At 36.3% G+C, this 22,500-nt stretch overlaps 1 protein-coding gene across 6 annotated transcripts in view; it reads right to left on the reverse strand.

Moving 5' to 3' along the window:
* Positions 1–22,500, reverse strand: part of LOC135208727 (endothelin-converting enzyme homolog) — a 173,405-nt gene that overhangs the window by 39,909 nt on the left and 110,996 nt on the right. Inside the window, exon 1 of one of the 6 annotated variants that reach the window (XM_064241221.1) lies at positions 7,388–7,495. The exons of the other annotated variants lie outside the window; for them this stretch is intronic. The gene's annotated coding sequence lies outside the window, so the exon portion shown is untranslated. Of the gene's footprint in view, positions 1–7,387; positions 7,496–22,500 lie in introns of those variants that run through there. 6 annotated transcript variants of the gene reach the window in all.

Consider the following 22,500-nt stretch of genomic DNA (forward strand, 5'->3'; position numbering starts at 1 on the left):
TATTAGCCTTTGGAACGGCTCCTTCACACGTTTTATATCTCCCTTGTTTAATATTAGTAGTCGTAGTAGACGATATTTCCTTTGAAACTGCACCTCTGCTAGCACTATATCTGCTTTGTTTATTAATAGTAGTAGTAGAATGAATAAGCCTTTAAAACGGCTCCCTTGTTCGTTTTATGTCTCGTTTCTTAGAGGTATTGGTAGTAGTAGTAAATAACATTCGCCTTTGAAACGGCTCCCTTATCATCCCCGATCAGTAGGGAGGAAAAAAAAAAAGCCGAGATAAAAGAAGTCTTAAGAAAGTCGGTGAGCCTTGGTAAGGTACACCGCTCGTTGCCATGGTAACGACCGCCTACAAATCCCACGCCATAAGTAAAGGCAATCTTCTTCTTCTTCTTCTGTGAACTTTCACAGACGGCATTTCTCTATATCTCATTTGTTTTTGTTTCACCAAAAACAAACGCAGAGTGGACTTTTGTTTATATTCAAGGGTTTTCAGATCATATTAAGGATTGACATAGGATCCTTTAACGTTTATGGGTCCTAATGATAATAGATATAAATTTTACTCTTCACTACTCCTATACGAATAAGGATACCCTTAACTCCTAAATATATTAGCTCGTAGGAGACAGATTCAGGAGTCCTCCTCGGCAGAATCAGATTCAGTCCTTGGGATGTCGGTACTTGCCCAGGTAGGAATCCAGACATCCTAATGGATGACGTCCTAGGCCTAGAATTCTTTCGTGACAGGACTACCAGGACTCTGAGGGAGACTTCCGAGTAACAGGTAATTGGCAGAAGAATGCTTAAGCAATATGGTAAACTTTTTTTTATTATAAATATAGCAACTTTTATTTGTGTTCCATCTATACTATAGCAACCCAGACGTGAATGATAATAAATTTTTGTCTTCTTATCATCTTGAATAAGGTGCAGGAAAATAATAAAAATGTTTCTCTTTTTTTTGTTGATTTCAAAAGCTCACTACAGATAGTGGCTGAATTTTGGCTATCCTACTGATGACCATGGACTACGAGCTGATGACAGAACTTATAATACTAATAACTATAATATTAACAACTCCTAATTTGTCGTATTTAGCCTTTTTATTCTTAATCTCCAAAATAATTAGTCTTGAATTTCTGCATGGTTCTACGTTGAAAGCAAACTGTGCAAGAATCAGTCCATTCTTATCGTTTGTAAATTCTCAACTATTTTGACAAACTTCACCAAATATTCTTCTCTTGCCTTCGGTACTTTGTTTTAAGCATTCTTTTTCTTCCCTTCTTGTTGTCCCTACCTCACTTTTTCCTTTTCTTCATCTCCTTTCTCTTGACATATTCTGTTTTCGCTCCACAAAACTATTATTGCTAGCATGAAATCCTACAGCTATGGAATTTATCACTAACGTCCCACTCTCTCTATCGTTCTTCCCTTCTTTGTCCTATCCCTCCCTAATCCTTCTCCTTCCTATTTCCTACCCTTCCTCCTTTCCCTCCGTAGAAGTAACAGCGTTCCCTGTAATTTGCGCGCGCGGGCGCGCACCCTATGCAAATTCTCCCTCATCCAGATAATGACTTCTGTCTCGTTTGCGTAAAAATGGGGCGTCTCGATTGTCTGTTGGGAAGTTCTTTGCATGTTTTAAACAGCTCATGTTTTTCCAGATCCCTGGAAGCGGGTACGTATAGTACCGTCAGTGCACCTCACGCGGTGCCCTATAGGCGTTATTTAATAAGATTCTTTGCATCGTCCCTTCGGCCCGTAGCTGCAACCCTTTTCATTTCTTGCTGTCCCTCCGCTGATATTGTCTTTTTTCCATCTTACTTCCCTCAACCTTCTCCTAACAGTTTTTTCAATGTTATTTTCAGCAATGAAGGGCCTCATAGGTCCCAGCGCTCGGCCTTTGGCCTAAATGTTCTATTCCAATCTAAGGTTTTCCCAGAGGTCAGGGTTTTCATAAAATCCAGACGGATATCTGCGGCCTTGAATATTTCTGTAAACACTCAAGTTTCCGAACTGATTCGATTCTTTCCTTGAACACGACCATTTCAATTCCAGCAACGCGATCGATGCAGCCGCCAGACCGGACTGACATCAAGAAGAAGATTGATTCATTTCCAACCGTTCCTCTCAAAATTAAAAGCACCTCCTATTTTCGTTATTCCTTCAACTTCACAATGAACAAATACATCTCCCGCCATCCGCCTTCTCACTATCACATCCACCAGCTCGCTTTCCATTTAATCAACAACACTTCATAATTTACCAAATTCTCCTCTTCATCAAGTTCTCTCTGTCAAGAAAGCTGTCATTTGTAATGAGTTATTACTCTAATTTACCAAATTCTCCTCTTCATCAAGTTCTCTGTGTCAAGAAAGCTGTCGTTTGTAATGAGTTATTACTCTAATTAACCAAATTCTCCTCTTCATCAAGTTCTCTGTGTCAAGAAAGCTGTCATTTGTAATGAGTTATTACTCTAATTACCAAATTCTCCTCTTCATCAAGTTCTCTCTGTCAAGAAAGCTGTCATTTGTAATGAGTTATTACTCTAATTACCAAATTCTCCTCTTCATCAAGTTCTCTCTGTCAAGAAAGCTGTCACTTGTAATGAGTTATTACTCTAATTTACCAAATTCTCTTCTTCATCAAGTTGTCTCTGTCAAGAAAGCTGTCCTTTGTAATGAGTTATTACTCTAATTTACCAAATTCTCCTCTTCATCAAGTTCTCTCTGTCAAGAAAGCTGTCCTTTGTAATGAGTTATTATAACGCAGTGAGTAAGGCTGAATTTGATCTCGGCGGAAGAATTGACTCTCAAACGAAACATACCAGAAAAGATGTTTACAAGTAATAACAGTGAAACATGATGTGATCAGATATATATGAAAAGTAAGAGGCTGAAAGATAATGAAGGAAAATGTAATAAAAGGCGATCATCAAGAATAAAGAACAAGACGAAATTACAATTTCTATTACAAAGCTTTCCGGTGTTTCATATAACGGGACATTTGCGTAATCAGTTATGTTTGTGTTGTAAAGAACCCAACAAGAATAATAAAAAAATATTTATGAAAAAACATCTTAATAATGTTCATATTATAAACAGTCAAAAATGATATGAGCTTCATGTTCGTTCAAAACGTCCTGGTTGAATATAAAGACCAAGTTCTACTGCTCTCTCTCTCTCTCGCAATTCTCGGCTTTATCTCCCGAAAAGAAACTAAGGAAAGTCGTATACTTTTAATCTTATCATACGAAATTTAACTTCCTTAATCCAAATAAATCATCACATGAGAAACACGTTTATATATCTCTGGAAAAGCAGACAACAATGAAATATCTATTTTTCAATCTATTTCAGCACAGTACCAAAAAGAATAATGATTTTTTAATCTATTCTTTTTCTATTTCGGCACTGTGCCAAGAACAGTAATGATGAGAAAATTTTAGCCGAAACTTGAAATAATACCGCAAAACATATCCTTAGCTATTTGAGACGCATGGAAAACTATCATTATCATTCTCTCTCTCTCTCTCTCTCTCTCTCTCTCTCTCTCTCTCTCTCTCTCTCTCTCTCTCTCTAGCACGGGGCAAGCTTTAATCCCTCAGCAATGAGTATTGGAAAAATAACTAATTTATCTCTTCTTCTGCCCTATACATTGAATTTCATAAACAATAAAAGCTGGATATATAAAATAACTCTCTCTCTCTCTCTCTCTCTCTCTCTCTCTCTCTCTCTCTCTCTCTCTCTCTCTCTCTCTCTCTGGTGAAGACTCCACCACCAAATCCATTCGTAAGTTTTGTCAAGTTGGTAAAATATTTTCTTTTTTAACTGAGCGGCAGGGATGTCTAAACAAAAATATTAGATTATTAATAAAATAAGACTATAAAAACCAACGACATTTTGAACAAACCCAATAATCTTCCATCCATACTACTACTACTACTACTACTACTACTACTACTACTACTAACTCTCTCTCATGATTTAATGCAGAACAAACAAGAACCTAAAATAATGCCTAATGGTACACGAATTTTCCGACTATACTTGGCAAGAAAGAAGCCAAATAGGGCAAATCATCAGACTCTCTCTCTCTCTTTCTTTCTCTCTCTTCCCAGTCCTTTTAATGAGGTCAAGCTTCTTCATCTTCCGCCAACACAGTCGCCACCACCAGCACCACCATCTTCCCCAACAATCCCTTCTCCAACTCCCTTTTTGTCTCTCTCTCTCTCTCTCTCTCTCTTTTTTCTGGTGTTTTCCTCCTTCATTCTGGTTCCTCATTTACCTCATTAGGAGGACTTTCGAATCCCCTCCCCTCCTACCCGGTCCTACAACACTTAACCAACCCCAGCCTCTCATAGCTTCAAGGGGACCACCGCCCCCTCTCGGAAAAAACTTACGAAATTATTAGGATTGGATACTTTTTTTCTTTTTAAACGCCTTTGAATGAACTTCTCATAATTCCTATTCATTTTGGCTTCTGTGTCTGTTGTGCGCATGCGTGTCCCTTACTTTGGACTATGAAGTCATCTAGTAAATTGAATGACGTCATTAGCTGGTAGGCAATAACACTTGTAAATCAAAATAGGTTAACTACACTTTAACGTCACAATAGTAGACCATAAAGCTCACGTCAGCCGAGTCTTGGTTCGATCCTGGCTGCAACGCTCCAGCCGACCCAGTTGTCAAAGACATGGGGCTAGCAACCTCATCCCTAGAATCTTGCAAAGTTTCGACCCACCACACCTGACTCACACACAGATATCTATGTCGCAATTTACATCTTCAGGAGCATAATAATTGACCCGGGTCCTCTCCTTAGTAGGGCGAGTGTCTCAGCCACTAAATTATAAAGACCCATATTTCACAAAGAGAAATAGTTTCTCTCTCTCTCGCTCTCTTTCCAAAGACTCGCATTTCACAGAGAAATAGCCCATCTCTCTCTCTCTCTCTCTCTCTCTCTCTCTGAGGATCCACATTTCCAAGAGAAATAGTTTCTCTCCTCTCACTAGAATGACTCATATTTCAGAGAGAATCTCTCTCTCTCTCTCTCTCTCTCTCTCTCTCTCTCTCTATAAGGACCCATATTTCACAGAGAGAAACATCTATTCTCTCTCTCTCTCTCTCTTCTCTCTCTCAGAGTGACCACTAGACTCTCTCGCATCTCACAAAACCCTTGGAAACTCTGCCGTCTGTTTCCCTGATATATATTTGCTTTTTTCCGCGAAAAAACAAATGACGAAATATGACTCTTCGTCATCACAGACCCCTGCCATTTCCAGCCCTCCAGAAGAAGAAGAAGAAGAAGAAGAAGAAGAAGAAGAAGAAGAAGAAGAAGTCCTTTCGCCTGGGTAACAGAAATGAGCATTAAACGTGCGTAGCTACCTACCGATTATCGATTCTCGCCCGGCCACCTCTCTCTCTCTCTCTCTCTCTCTCTCTCTCTCTCTCTCTCTCTCTCTCTCTCGCTAGCACAAGGGCTGCTGCTTTAATCTCTCAGCAATAAGTAGCGTTCAAAATTCACCTCGATCTTTCTCTCCCCTACACAAAAACTAATCTCATAATTCAACAATAAAAGGTGGGATATATGAAAAACACGACTTCTCTCTCTCTCTCTCTCTCTCTCTCTCTCTCTCTGGAGTTACTGAGGAAGTTAAACATTTATGTAGCCTCTCTCTCTCTCTCTCTCTCTCTCTCTCTCTCTCAAAATACGCAAAAACCTCAAAGACGCAGCCAGGATATGAGTAAACAACGCAGCCAGCCAGGAGTCCTGACAAAAGGATAGAAAGGAATTCCTTGGGATTCCGACACAAAGGGAAGACTGATTGGTCAAGATGTCAATGCTAGTTCTCAACAACTCGAATGACTCCTTGTGCGAAAGTGGAGTCTGGTGGGCGTTCACAAGACGTGACACAGATGAAGCTATGTTTTGATAGGTGGTTATGTTTGAGAGAGAGAGAGAGAGAGAGAGAGAGAGAGAAGAGAGAGAGAGTCATTCAGTACTAAAACATTTCAAGGTCACAGGTCATTCAATACTAAACATTTCAAGTCACAGGTTATTCAGTATTAAAACATTTCAAGGTCATAGTTCACTCAGTACAAAAATATTTCAAGGTCACAGGTCATTCAATACTAAATTATCTAAAGGTTATAGGTTTTTCAGTGCTAAAATATTTGAAGGTCTAAGGTCATTCAGCATCAAAATATTTCGAGGTCACACATCATTCAGCACTAAAATGTTTAAAGGTCACAGGTCATTCAGTACTAAAACATTTCAAGAAGACAGGTTATTCATACTAAAATATTTCAAGAAGACAGGTTATTCAGTACTAAAATAATTCAAGGTCACAGGTCATTTAGTACAAGAATATTTGAAGGTCATAGGTCATTCAGTGCTAAAATATTTCAAGGTCACAGGACATTCAGTGCTAAAATATTTCAGGGTTACAGGTCATTCAGTATTAAAATATTTCAATATCACAGGTCATTCAGTTCTAAAATATATCAATGACACAGGTCTTTCAGTATTAAAATATTTCAATGTCACACAGGTCATTCAGTTTAATGTCACATGTCATTCAGTACTAAAATATTTCAAAGTCACGGGTCATTCAGCGACAGAATAAATTCAAGGTCACAGGTCATTTATTATTAGTATATTTAGCAGTAGTAGGTGTTAAAATTAATGTAGTTCCATCACCACAATGATATAATGATTTCCCACTACATACGGCATCACCCCAATGCGATAATAAAGGTTCATTGGTTCCCCAATATTGTCAGCATAAAAATTACTGATTATAACGAAAGTAGTAGTCGTCGTGGTAAAAATGATCGTAGTTCCACCATCACAGTAACACAATGAATCACCAGTACATCAGACAACGATCTAACGAGATCATTATCGTACTCCGGGACACTTTCACAGATTAAAAAGTAACACGCAAACACATTACCTCCTGTTCGATGCATGCACCACAAACAAGCATTAACAGCGGCTACCACGCAAGTTTGATACAAACTAGCAAAAGGTGACGAAGGATTCGAGTTCAGGAATCGGGGGGCAGGATATAAGCAGGATATAACCCTCAACGGCTATTTTGGGAAGGTCTATATTGACTATACTGTCCAGGCCGCCTTTGTGGCCGACACAGGATCACTAGAAAATATTATTTTCATATTTTCACGGAGTTTTTGTCGTTTTCTGGACACTGGGAGTTGACCTTCACTGAAATGAACTTGCAGAGTGATGGGTATCGAGGGAAATTCACCTGGGCACAGATATTTAAGGTCAAAGACGTACTCAGACGAACGGGAAATGATAATCGGAACGTTATGCACACTTCCTCGAATTCCAATCCTTCTTTTCGTAGGTGACTCACCGCGACGCTTTTTCCCTGACACACTGTCGACGATTACGACCTCGAATGACGACCCACGATGTCATCATCTCTCTCTCTCACTCTCTCTATCTCTATTTTAAACCCACCGACGACGATGGGACTGCAGGCTCTATAAAAGGACCAAGCCGACGCGGCCAAAAGTTAGATTTCTTGGAGCCACACGCGCAGTGATTGGTCGGCCTGTCAGGCGGGGGACTCGGCACAATGACGGCCTGTCACTCTTCATACAACAGCTATTAGGAGGCTTGATATGTAAATTGTCATCTCTCCCGGGATCCTACCGCTACTGTGCCACTGCTACTTGCTACCTGACCGGCTCGCTGGCTAGTGGCAGGCAATGACGTAACAATAACCAACTGAGTGATGATGAAACAGAACGCACGAGAAAGATTTGGAGAATCGGCGGCTCATTGGCTTACAAAATGAAAACAATTTGGTTAGGGATTCTTCTTTTAGAATCCGTGGGTTTCAAAATGAAGAATGATTACCTTTCTTCATTTTAATCAGTTATCTCAAACTTATTCACAGTTTTTTATTCACTCAACTCCTTCAGGTCAAATAATATTACCATGCAAATACCTCGACTGACACCAAGGTTACCTATTCCACTAGGTATTGGAGTTGCAGGTAGCTTGAAAATCTTCAATGGCTGTTCGGTAAATAAGAAAAAAAAAAAAAAAAAAAAAAAAAAAAAAAAAAACGGTAGATGAAACGTTTACAAAGCAGGTAAAATGTGTTTCATACAATAGTACCTGACTGATTATATGTATAGTTTTATTTCCACTGATTTGTTATTAAATATAAAACCCGAAAGCTTACGCACGCACTAGCATAACACATATGCATACATAAACAAACACACACACACACACACACACACATATATATATATATTATATATATTTATAGCCCTATTTTATACTAAACATCGTACGAAACACGCATAAATACATAAAAATACCGACAAAACAAATTCACTCACACATAAGGAAAAAAAATCAATATTTTTCTAACCCTCGACAAAAATAAACCACGAAAAAAAAAAAAAAAAACTAGCAAACAAAACAACATCCTTCCCACTCCCCCCCCAACCTATCATCACCCCCCATCCCTCAACACCTCGAACCCGAAATAACCAACCGAGCTTACGGGGGACGATAATCCCCTATTTCCTGTTCCTCATCTTCGGGAGAATAACATCAAAATTACCCATTACCCAAAACAAAGGGGACGGTCGCTAAGACGCCATTTTCGCAGGGAACCTTATTCGCGAACGGAGGCCTCTCATTCGATAGCAGACGGTGGTTTTTTTTTTTTTTTTTTATTGTGCGCTGGGAGAAGAAGATTTAGTTTCCTCTCTACAAAGGGTTTTCGTTGTCAGTTCAGTGTCTGTTTTCATGATTGTTTTTGCTATTGCTAACGTTACGCGTTGTATATATATATATATATATATATATATATATATATATATATATATATATATATATATAATATATATATATTATATATATATATACATATATATATATACATGCATTTTATATATATACATATACATATATATATATATATATATATATATATATATATTATATATATATATATTATATAATTCATCAACTTTATAATTCCACTATCAAAGTAGAAATGATTTAATGATCCTGCTTTCAAAATTTATCAGGACATAATTCTATCAGAATGCCGTCAAAAATCCACCATGAAATAATTTATTTTTAATCAATATAAAAAAGACATGACTAAAAAGCTAAGCACTTCATTTAAAAAAAGTAACTGTTTAACTAACTGGTATATCAAATGCTAACATTGGGTCTTCTAGTATATAGATTCTAGTTCAAAAATTTATAATGCTCGACCTGGACCCTGATATCTGTTCTAATAAAAGATTCTTAGCATTTATAATGAAAATTCCCAATATGAATATTGGCCAGTTACTCAGAAACATCGCTGAGCCTGAGAAGCGAATTGTAAGGAAAATAGAAAAAACAATATATAAAATCAACTCGCTTAATTCTGCCATCCTTTTTGTTAACAGTATTATTATTATTATTATTATTATTATTATTATTATTATTATTATTATTCAAAAGATGACCCCTACTCATATGGAGCAAGCCCCCTATAGGGGCTACTGACTTGAAATGCAAGCTTCCAAAGAAATATGGTGTTAATTAAAAGGAGTAACAGAAGTAACGGGATATATACAGAGGAGATCAGCTGTTAAAAAAAGAAAAAATTAAAAACGAAATTAATAAATATATAAATAAATAAAAATTTATGTACACTTAAAATACAAGAAGTGTATGTAATATGAAACTTACATCACAATAGAAATACGTTTTAACGCCGTGTATACTTCATTCCACGTCATAAGTCTCTCCCTCAAATCTCACTTTCAGCTGATAAATATTTATGACATAAGGATCTGGTAAAAATAAAAAAACTCGCGGGCGCATGCGCAAACATTTGCTTGTGTTTTTGGCGCTTGTTCATGTTCCCGTAAATCCTTCCGTGAATTCAGTGGCTTTTTCAGTCACGTCTTAGAATAAGAAGAAGGAGAAGAGGAAGATCAGGGATTATTATTATTATTATCAATTATTCAAACTAGCACATCTTCCTTGGGGTGTAATATTCGAAGATTCAAGAGATGAAAATATAAGAAAAATAGTATCATTAGACTCGCAGCAGCGCTTACCAAGACCTTGATAATTGGTAATACGATGCATTGCTTAAGAAAGACAGAAAGCGGGGGCGCGCGAGAGAGAGAGAGAGAGAGAGAGAGAGAGAGAGAGAGAGAGACCTTACCTTACAGACCTTACATCTTGTTCGGGTTGCCCCAGGTCCCTCAGTGTGAGGCACCTCTAATGTCTACCAGAGAGTTGCTAGTGCATCTTCCGGTATATTTTGCATCTTACAATCTTGGATGGTCTGGGATGCAGCTTAGATATTTGTCGAGCTTATTCTTAAACACATCTACGCTCACTCCTGAGATATTCCTCAGATGAGCTGGCAACGCATTGAATAGACGCTGCATTGTCGATGATGGTGCGTAGTGGATTAATGTCCTGTGTGCTTTCCTTATTTTCCTGGTATTGTTTTGAAAAATATTAATCTACCTCTGCTTGCTCTTTCTGATATTTATAGCTCCATGATGTTTTCGGCAATTTCTTCTATCTGTTCCCATGCCTGAATTATCATGTAGCGTTCTCTTCTCCTTTCTAGACTATATAATTTTAAGGATTGTAGTCTTTCCCAGTAGTCAAGATCCTTAACTCCTTCTATTCTAGCTGTAAAGGATCTTTGTACACTCTCTATTTGTGCAATATCCTTTTGATAGTGTGGGTACCATATCATATTGCAATATTCAAATGGACTACAAACATGTTTTATAAAGCATAATCATGTGTTCAGCTTTTTCTTGTTTTGAATGTGCCAGTAACAACATTCCCATTTTTGCATTACATTTTGCCAATAGAATTGCTATTTGATCATTGCATAACATGTTTCCTATTCAACATCACACCAAGGTCTTTAACTGCTTCCTTATTTGGGATTGTCTCATTATCAGGTCCCCTATATGCATATAGCTTTCCTTCTCTGTCTCTATAATTTATTGATTCAAATTTATCAGAGTTAAATACCATCCTATTTACCTCTGCCCAATCATATACTCTGTTAAGGTCTCTTTGTAGCGCTTCCTATCTTCATCACAAGTAATTTCTCTACTTATTCTTGTGACATCGGCGAAACTACTCACTACCGAGTCCTTAACATTACTGTCTATGTCTGCAATCGTAATAACAAACAGTAATGCAGCTAACACCGTACCTTGTGGCACATCGGATATTACCTTAGCTTCATCTGATTTCTCATCGTTTGCAATACCTATCTGTTTTCTATTGTGTAAAAATTCTTTTAACCATCTTCCTACTTTATCACCTTATTAAGTTTTCTAATTTTCTTCGCTAATATATTATGATTTACCTTGTCAAAAGCTTTTGCAAAGTCAGATAAAACCACATTTGTTTTCATTTCCGCTTTTCATATTTTTATATATGTTCTCACGGTGGACTAACAGTTGGGTTTGTGTACTTTTTCCGTGTACAAAACCATGTTGTCCTATATTAAACAAATTATTATTTTTTTTTAAATGTTTCATAATATTTTCCTTCATTACCCTTTCATATACTTTCGTAATATGTGATGTTAGACTCACAGGCCTATAATTACTTGCCTCTAGTCTTGATCCACTTTTGAAAGTAGGGGTGGGGTAATATATACTAATTTGTGCTCATCATAAATCTTGCCTGTATCTACACTTTGTCTTAATAATATTGCAAGTGGCTTTACGATAGAATGAACTACTTTCTTTAACAAAATAGCAGGGACACCATCAGGCCCTGCTGCAGCTCCATTTTTTATTTCATTTATAGCCTGCACAATATCTGCTTCATTAATATCTATGTCTGCTAAATATTCACTATTTTCTTCCCTTACTTCTATATCATTATCTTCATTATCAATTCTAGGGTGAATTCTCTGCTATATCATTCTGCCAATATGTTGCATATTTCCTTTTTTTCATTCATTAATCTCCCTTCAATTCTTAGAGGGCCCATTTCTATTCTTCTTTTACTCATCTTTTTCGCATACTAGTACAATAGTTTGGGGTTTTGTTGCTTTTTATTTACTAGGGTTTTTCTTCCAAGTCCCGTTTTTCATTTTCTTTTGATTGCATAATCTTTTGTTCAGCATTTTCTATCTTACTTTTTCGTTCGATCACTTTCCATGCATTTTTTTCTTTTGCAAGACCTTTTTTCCACTTTCTGATTTTCTGGAAACAAGATCTTTCTGTCTCTTGGTATGCATGACTGATGTTTACTTTTTCTTCTTTGGTATATATTTATCCACTATTTTCTCTAATATTTTATATAATATACTCCGTATTTACCTTTATATCATCACTACGAAAATGGTTATCCCAATCGTTGTTTAATTCTTCATTTATTTCTGACCATTTTATATTTTTACTGTAGAAGTTGTATTTCCATATCCTTCCCACTTTTTCATTTCTTGCGTACCTCTGTTTTCACTTGCTTTGGAATGGACTGTTAATTCTCTGACATTATGGTCTGAAATACTCGCATTATAAACTATTATTTCTTTAACATAATTCACCTCGTTCACAAATACTAGGTCTAAAGTATTTTCCTTTCTTGTTGGCAGGTGATTTATTTGTTGAATGTTGTATTCTAGTAGCATATCTAATAGCTTTTCGAATAGCCTCTTATCTTCAACACTACTATTACTCTCTTTTTTATAGTATAAGTACAACCACAATCTCCTATTCGTTCTTCCAGTCTACGAAAGGAAAGTTAAAGTCTCGGATAGGAGAATAGTCCAGTCCTTGTGATTTTCTACATATATCATCCAATTTTTCTATTATTGTGTAAACAAAATCTTTAGTATAATGAACATATTACTATGTTCATTAATTTTTCAGACTCAAATTCTACCGCTATTAGTTCACAGTCTGAGTTACTATATTTCTCATATATTTTTCCTTGTTTATTGTCTTTCCCATATCGCGGTTTCCCTTGATTCCTATTTCTTTTATCTGATCTATAAGTTTGGAAACACTTTATTTGATCGTCATTACCAGTCTCTTGGGAATGCCAGGTTTCACTTATTATTCATTATATCTATTTTCTTTTCAATTTGGGTTAGTTCTTCTAAGTACTCTATTCCCTTTTGAGTACTAGTAACTAAACCCTGCGCATTCATCACTATGATGGTTTGCGTGTTATCTCCTTCACTTAATATGGGTAATAATAAGGATTTTCCCACGTCTCTTTCTGTTCTGGTATGTAGTTCTTTTCTTCATTTCCAGAAATTCTGACATTAAAAAATCCAACTTTTCCATAATATTTGATCTTCCTTCATCATAATTATTAATTTTGTGTCTTAATCTGCAATTTTCTCTGTATCTGCAATATCCCCTAGCATCGTACATACAGTATTTATCTCTTGAGCTGTAGTATCTTGGAGCTGAGGCTTGGAAATTCTTAGCTGATACTCCATATCGCGGTGATGGCTTGCTTTTTTCCTTTACCTCATATTCTTTGTTCCTCTCTTATTTGTTTCTTTCCTATATTGGATTTTATTATTTAATTGATTTTGATTCATGGCTACAGGGTGCATATATTCAAATTTTTTGTCGAACTTACATCCTTCTCCTTCTTTTAGGTTTTTGCATATTTTTGGATGTAGATCTCTGCAATCATCCTCATAGCTGTCTAGGTATGTCGACATTTACCATAGATTTCATAGTTGTGGACATACCTTGGGATGTTTGTAGTAACATCTTTCTCCGAATCTGCATTTCCCGCTTTTCAAAAGGGTGCAGACTTTGTCTTTCTTGTCTATTTTTTCCTCTTTCCATCAGTGTGCAGATCTGGTAGTAGAGCCTCTTCGGGATGTTTTATTTTGTGTTGTCATGTCGTTAATTTATTTCTTCGTATGTATACTGCTTGATTGCCTCATATGTAGTATCAATGAGTATCTCTGCATCCATACTCTTGTCTTGTTCTTTTTTTTCCTTATATTTTTCTGTCATTTCAGTTTTGTTTTCTTCTCTTCCATTTTCCTCTTCTTCCTCTTCCTCTTCTTCTTCATCCTCAACTATTTGTACATTAAGTCTTAATTTAATAACATTGTCTATCCATGATAGACATGTTGAGCAAAATATTTTGGTATCCTTCCTCGTATTTTCCATTACTTCAGCACATTGAGGATGCATTGGAATGTTGCATGCAGAACATTTTCTGATCAGGTTTTGTGGATTGACTATGCTATACCACACCTTACACACTTTGCATGCTATTGGCATTCTTTTTCCTATTGCATCAATTAGTATATTCACAATGTTCACCTTATTCATTTTCCTTGTCGGAATATGATGAGTGATGTAAATTTTCTTTATGAGTCTCTTGACCACTTGGATTTTATTTGGAACTTCTTCAATTATTTTCAAGTAGTTTTCTGTTGATTTGTTCCAGTTTGTTTGAATTATCATATCCTTCTAATAGTCTATGAATGCTTTTGTATCTTTTTGATTAGGGCTGTGATTGATCTCATAGATGAGAAATGCCAGCTCCCTTCCTGCTACCTCATCATATTGCGAATCTGTTAGACACGCAAGATTTTGCCATTTCTTTCCACAGTTGGAACTTACTGCCAACTTGATCTTCACGAACACTTCCAGATATTTTTCAATTTCTAGACGTATGTTAAATGCGTGATATCTGTTGATTAATCAGACTGTGCATGGGTACGCCTCACCAAGCAAAATGGCACGACGCCGAGAGAGAGAGAGAGAGAGAGAGAGAGAGAGAGAGAGAGAGAGAGAGAGAGAGAGAGAGAGAGAGCCGTTTGCAAATCTGAAGATATATATATCTTAAGAAGATATAAGGGAAAAAGTAACTGATTTTTAATAATTGACTTTGCTTTCTTTGTCAAGTTTGCCCTTATAAACTTATAAGGTTGGTTTAAATACATGAATACAGGCATGATTATATATACCCTATTATATGTATATATATATATATATATATAAAATCAACACACAATCACATCTGGAACAGAAATAAATTTCTTACTCACATCAGGATCGAGCCCAAGTCTTTCAATTGAAAGGCAAGGCTGCTGCCAAACAAACCAACCAAGTCATAAAAGAAGTTAGACCTGGGTTCGATCCTGAGGTGAGTCAGAAGTTTATTTCTGTTCCACGCGTGATTGGGAGTTGATTATTTCTATCATATTCGGTCAGAAGGGTTAATTCGAATGAAATGCTGTGAATGAGGTAGAAACAAATGCACGCATATTTGTATAGCTTCAAAATACACGAAATCTTCCAGATTTACACTACCACCCCACCTGCTCTCTCTCTCTCTCTCTCTCTCTCGAGGGAACTGTCTGCATCATAGTTCCCCCCCTCAGCATTCGTCTTGATTTTCGTTTTTCGTCTTCGAGAAGGACCCAACGAGAGAGAGAGAGAGAGAGAGAGAGAGAGAGAGAGAGAGAGAGAGAGAGAGAGAGAGAGAGAGAGAATATAAAAAAACAAGAAGAGAAAGACAAAAGAGATAAAAGGAAAGGATCTTTTTTCAGGATGAAACATTTCACGATCTTATCGGGCACCAAGATGAAAGATTCTGAGAGAGAGAGAGAGAGAGAGAGAGAGAGAGAGAGAGAGAGAGAGAGAGAGAGAGAGAAGATCAATATCCTGGTGTAAACTGAACGAGTTTATTATGACCAAGGAAAACTGGAAGAACAAGAGTTATCAGACTTTCTTTTCTACTTTCCCCTCAAGTCTCAGTGCTTTCCCCTTTAGTAATCACACCTTTCCCTTTCTCTGGCCTTTCAAATATGCTTTCACTACACCTTGCCCTTTCCCTGGCCTTTCAAAAATGCTTTCACTACACCTTTAACTTTCCCTGACCTTTCGAGATCCTTTCGCTACACCTTTTCCTCTTCCTGGGCTTTCAAGATGCTTTCACCAAACCCTTTCCTTTTCCTTTCTCTGGGCTTTGAAGATACTTTCACTTATCTGAGTGAAAGGTATTAGAAGTATCATCTATGGCTAACTAAATTGTCATGAATAATAAGATTCAAGAAACTCTACGGAACAAACACGCCCCGTTTCAAAACTGCTTCCAACCTGTAAATACTTGTAATATATTATTACATATATACAGTATATTATTATAAATAATGATGTATAAATAGCACAGAAAGAAATACTGGAGGTATTGTGTCATTTATCAAGTAAAAAGCTGTTTAAACTCACCGGATGTGGCTTCCGACATGAAAAAGAAATTTCTTTCCTTAATGTTGAATCTCATAATTGATTCCTAACTGTGTTAATCTCCCTAAGTAATAATAATAATAATAATAATAATAATAATAATAATAATAATAATAATAATAATAATAATAATAATAATAATAATATTAATAGAGCATTTTCCATAGGGGAAAGAAAAGGAGATTTTTCATGCCTCTAATCCTCTTACCAAACCTGCAAATAAAAGATTCCGAAAAGCGTATCCTAAGCCCCGAAAACTTCACGGAACGGAATATCTAAATCCCTTTTTGCCTCCGGTAGAGAGAGAGAGAGAGAGAGAGAGAGAGAGAGAGAGAGAGAGAGAGAGAGAGAGAGAGAGAGAGAGAGAGAGAGGAATCTTTGATCTCAGGAAATGTTTACGAAGTCTTCAATATTATTGGAAATATGTGATTTTCATCCTTTTTCTTTCATGGATAACGTTTGAACTTTGTCTCTTTTTTTTATTTCTTGCTTCATGACTTCATTTCTATATAGGAAATATTTACTGAATCCTGAATATAATATATATATATATATATATATATATAACAGGAAAACAGCAATCGTTCGAGATATTATTCTCAAGGAAGCAAGAGAGACGTCTTCTGGTAATTTAAAAAGGCTTTATTAAGCGACGTTTCGGGGTCCAGCCCCATCATCACGGCTGTAAAAAGGATTAATACACATAAATATAATAAAAAGACTCATCCTAATAACTAACATACATTTAAAATTCATAGAAAAACCTACTGCAATGCTAAGAGAATTACCATATCAAGTGAAAGGGAGAAGACGAGTGACAAGAAGAAGAAGGAAAGGTTCCAAGTAAACATAGTTATGCCAGGTAAAGAGGGGTAGCGGTAGTTTTTGCTTCGTTTAATTTTGGAACTATTGTTTTTATGAAAAGCGATCGAAAACAGCAAGCTCTTGAGGAGAAGAAGCCCGTGTAATGACTTTAAGTGTTTGTATTCTATGTTGAATTTGCATTTTTTTGAATGTTCACGAATGTTCGAGAATTCTGGTGAAGACAACCGGACACCTGTTCTATAACTCACCCCCCTGTGGCAATCAATGCGGACTTTAAGAAGCCTACGTGAGGCCCCGACATAATTTCCCAAACTACATTTGGGACACGAAAATAAATAGACCGCATTGGAGTCAAGTCAGAAGAGGGCTCAGCTTTTCTTTATATCTAAATAAAGACCCAATAGTTAATGGGTTTCTTAAGATTAGTTCTGTTTCATGGTTTTAATTATGACAATTTTAAGAAGCTTTAACTTTGGCAGTGCAGGACACCGCCTTTATTTTCAATGGGAAGTCTTATGTACAAAGTGATGGTATGGCTATGGGCAGTCCTTTAGGCCCAGTCTTTGCGAATATTTTTATGTGTGAACTGGAGGAGCGGTTGCTGGACAATTGCCCTCTAGCTAATCATCCTCTCTTTTACTGCCGTTACGTTGATGATACGTTTTTTATTCTTTTTCGAGACAGAGACAGAGCTGATTCCTTCTTACAATTTGCCAATTCAGCCCACCCTAATATCAATGTTTACAATTGATTATGAAAATGATAATAACTCTCTTTTTTAGATATAGAAGTGTCACGTAATACGGATGGTTTTTTTTTAACACCTCAATTTTTAGAAAAAGGACTTTTACTGGACTAGGACAAATTTTTACAGCTTTGTAGTTTTAACTTTAAAGTAAACGCTTTATATACACTCTTCCACAGGGCATATTCTCTCTTCTGGCTGGTCTGAATTTCACAATGAGATTACTCTTTTACAACAGTACTTCACCGATAACTGCTATCCAGCTAAGGTTTTCTTCAAATACCTAACCAAGTTTTTTAAATAATAAATTAATAGAGAAAAATAACAGACCAACTGCTCTAGAATAATGCCTTTCTTTGCTAGTGTCCGTTTATCAGTGATACAACGTTTTATACCAAAGTTAAACGTTTAATACGTGAATATTGTCCGGCCATAAAAAGCCAACTAATCTTAAGAAACCCATTAACTATTGGGTCTTTATTTAGATATAAAGAAAAGCTGAGCCCTCTTCTGACTTCCAATGCGGTCTATTTATTTTCGTGTCCCAAATGTAGTTTGGGAATTATGTCGGGGCCTCACGTAGGCTTCTTAAAGTCCGCATTGATTGCCACAGGGGGGTGAGTTATAGAACGGTGTCCGGTTGTCTTCACCAGAATTCTCGAACATTCGTGAACATTCAAAAAAAATGCAAATTCAACATAGAATACAAACACTTTAAAGTCATTACACGGGCTTCTTCTCCTCAAGAGCTTGCTGTTTTCGAATCGCTTTTCATAAAAACAATAGTTCCAAAATTAAACAATCAAACTACCGCTACCCCTCTTTACCTGGCATAACTATGTTTACTTGGAACCTTTCCTTCTTCTTCTTGTCATCGTCTTCCTCCCTTTCACTTGATATGGTAATTCTCTTAGCATTGTAGTAGGTTTTCTATGAATTTTAAATGTATGTTAGTTATTAGGATGAGTCTTTTTATTATATTTATGTGTATTAATCCTTTTTACAGCCGTGATGATGGGGCTGGACCCCGAAACGTCGCTAATAAAGCCTTTTTAAATTACCAGAAGACGTCTCTCTTGCTTCCTTGAGAATATATATATATATATATATATATATATATATATATATATATATATATATATATGTATGTATATATGTATATATATATATATATATATATATTATATATATATATATATATATATATATATATATATATGTATTAACGGAGGTAAGATATATATTTGACTCCTGCTGTCATGAGGACATGAAGTACGCATCTTCATCAACTGAGAAACGAACACACAACCACAAACGCACAGTTTCAAACGCAAGATATTCCTCTCCTAAAGGACTTTGTACCTCCAATAAGATTTTACCTTCACTGATAACATTTATCTTTTTCTTCAAGTTCATTTACCCTCTCAACATCACACTTTCCTTTCAACTTAAATGATAAAAAAAAGGTTAGATCATCTTTCTGAATTCCTACAAAATGGCTTAAAAATATTCATTTATATAAACGTTCTTTGCTTCATCGTGAATTGTAGATCTCAATGTGTCCGCTTCCGAGTTCTGCGTTGCAAAATAAGAGAGTTCTGAGGAATTCTCTTTCCCTCCTTTAATCCTTCATTTCCTCCCTCTAGGACTCGCCTGACATTTCCCTTCTGCCCAAGAGGACTCGCTCCTTGCCCCTAAGCCGTCGACAACAATTACAAATAAGCTACAACCGCCTAGGAGGGCCATAACCCTCGGGACAAGCCCAAAAATGCAAATTTTGGGGGGCCCGCCTTGCAAGGTTCTCGTCCCCACGGGAGTCTTCTAATATTAGACCGGAGGTTTAATATCCAGGGTCTGCTCGGGAATAGAGTGGAGTCGCCTCCTCCTCAGGATAAAAAAAAAAAAAAAAAAAAAATTTTTTTAAAAAGGGGCCTGATATTTCTTCTTTTAAACATATACATTTTTTATGAATACATTTTCTTTTTAAAAAGGACCTGATGTTTTTTCTTTTAAACTTTTTCACTTTATTAAAAATTTTCTATTTTAAAAGGACCCGATACTCCTTTTAAACTTATTCAGCTTTTTGAAATAAAAAAAATAAAAAATAAAAAAGGACCAGATGTTCCTTCTTTTAAACTTTTTATTTCATTTAAAAAAAAAAGTTCTTAAAAAGGACCTGATGTAACTTCTTTCAAACCTTTCATTTAATTTTTTAATATAAAAAATGTTTAATAAAAGACCTGATATTCCTTCGTTTAAAGTTTTATTTAATCTAAATTCTAAAATTTCTTTAAAAGGGGGCCTGAAAATGCCTTTTTTAAACTTTTTATTAAACTTATTTTAGAATACATATAATGGGCGTAATGTCTGTCTGTCTGTCTGTCATTCAATCACGGCCAAACGGTTGGTCAGATGGGCATGAAACTTGGCAGGGTTATGGTGGGGACCCCTAAGATGGTTGTAATGGAGTTTCATCCAACCTACCCCCCTCCTTTGTAGTGGGTGGGGGTGAGAAGGGATTCCCTGAAACGGAGCTGTTTCTGGCCGTGAATCGAGGCTGGTTATTCCCGTAGACTTAGTTACTTTACGAATTTTCATACATAATTTCTGTACAACTTCCCCGGAGAAAGTCGCGAATATTTCAGCTCGGACACAATAGAAGATGAAAATTATCATCAATATCCGCAAGATTTTTTTTAAAACTTAAATCCATCGGGACTGCCAGTGCACAAAATAACGTTGAAGAAGTACTGCCCGGTAATGTTGCTTCGGAATTTCGATCCTGCCAATGGACATTGCAACGGAACGAGGTACACCGTTATGGATGAAGGCAGTTTCCCATCAACCTGGCTTTCTCATTCACTGCAAACAAGTCGCAGGGCCAGACTTTGGATCGTGTTGGTGTGTTTCTGCCGTCATCCATGTTCACGCATGCCCAACTCTATGTGGAGATGAGCAGAGCAAGTGACTCTGCCAACTTGAAATTAAGTTGTGGACAAACTGATAATATTGTGTACAAAGAGGTTCTGTAGTAGGTATGTATAAAAATCGCCCTTATTTTAATATCGCTGAACAAATAGTACATATAAATTTTTCACTTCTGCACCCGTATTTTATCACCCATCGTAGATGGGTTAGTTTGCTAGTAAAAATAATGCCTTTAAAAGGGCTCCTTGCTTTTATTTTACTTTTTATTTAATTTTCGCAAAAGTTTTATTCAAAACGATTAAAGGTCAGATTTCAGACGTAAGCTTAAATTTTGTTCCGCCTCAGACGAGACTGAAATAACTTTGTGTGTTTTGAATATTTCTTCAGAGCTAAGGTCAACAGGTTGAGGAACTAAACACACTTTCTGGATCATGTCAAGATTAGCGAGCCCACTGTTTTCCAAGACAATATTGCACCATTATATATATGTATATATATATATATATATATATTATATTATATATAGATATATATATATATATATATATATATATTATATACATATAATATATATATATACATATAATATATATATATATATATATATATATATATATATATAAATATAGACATAGACACACACACACATATATATAGTATATATATTATATATGTCCATATACATATAAATCAAAGTGGTATAATACTGTCTTGATGAATAGTGGGCTTGCTAATCTTGACATGATTCCACTTTTCTAGCCCAGTAACGAAGAAGAAAAGGAAAATAGAAAGAGAGAAGAAATAAGGCAAACAAAAGGACTATTCCTTTGAAAAGTGTTTTTTTTTTCTTTTGATATAACGGGCCAATGGGACAAGGAACCTAATAATTTCCTTTTGTACCCCAGGACCGATGAAGACAAGAAAAAGAAAACAAGAAAGGCAGAATAAGGCTTTGCATAACTTGAATATTTCTTATTCAATAAGAAAAAAAAGGCCAATGGAAAGGGAAAGCTAATACCCTTTTCCTGCCCAGGACCGAAGAAAACATTTAAAAATGAGCTGAAGTTTCTTCGGCGCAATCATGTTTTCTGTACTGCGTATAAAGCTGTATGTGCCATGGCCAATGATGCTTTCAGTCATGGCCCGGTGGTGTCCTGTCCTTTATAGTTGCCAGACGCACGATTAAGGCTAACTTTAACTTTACATAAAATAAAAACTACAGAGGCTAGAGGGCTGCAATTTAGAGACTTTGATGATTGGACGGTGGATGAACAACACACCAATTTGCAGCACTCTAGCCTCTGTCCTTTTCAAGATATGAGGGCGGACAGAAAAAGTGCGGACGGACAGACAAAGCTGGCACAAGTTTCCTTTACGGAAAACTACAAAGGGCGAGGGAGGACGGGCTTTAGTTAACCAATTAAACGAAAGACCCGCCACTAACAATAAGGAAGGTTATAAGTTTCTCACACAGAAACTCGGAAAATTAAGTTTGTATCTCCAACCTATCTTTTACTTTATCTCGTTCAATTACCTGCACAAAAAATAAAATATAAGAACCCAAGTTCCCACTAGTTTCCAGTAAGAGACTAAATTTATGACCACAACCAACTTTATAAGGAGTTAATTGCATAACATCAATTCCTGGCTGCGTTCGTGTCCCTCTGAACTCTGCAATGATGCACGTTTCGAACCTTGGGTTTTTTTGCTCTA

This window comes from Macrobrachium nipponense, chromosome 35, assembly GCF_015104395.2.
Source record: "Macrobrachium nipponense isolate FS-2020 chromosome 35, ASM1510439v2, whole genome shotgun sequence".
NCBI classification, from domain to species: Eukaryota; Metazoa; Arthropoda; class Malacostraca; order Decapoda; family Palaemonidae; genus Macrobrachium; species Macrobrachium nipponense.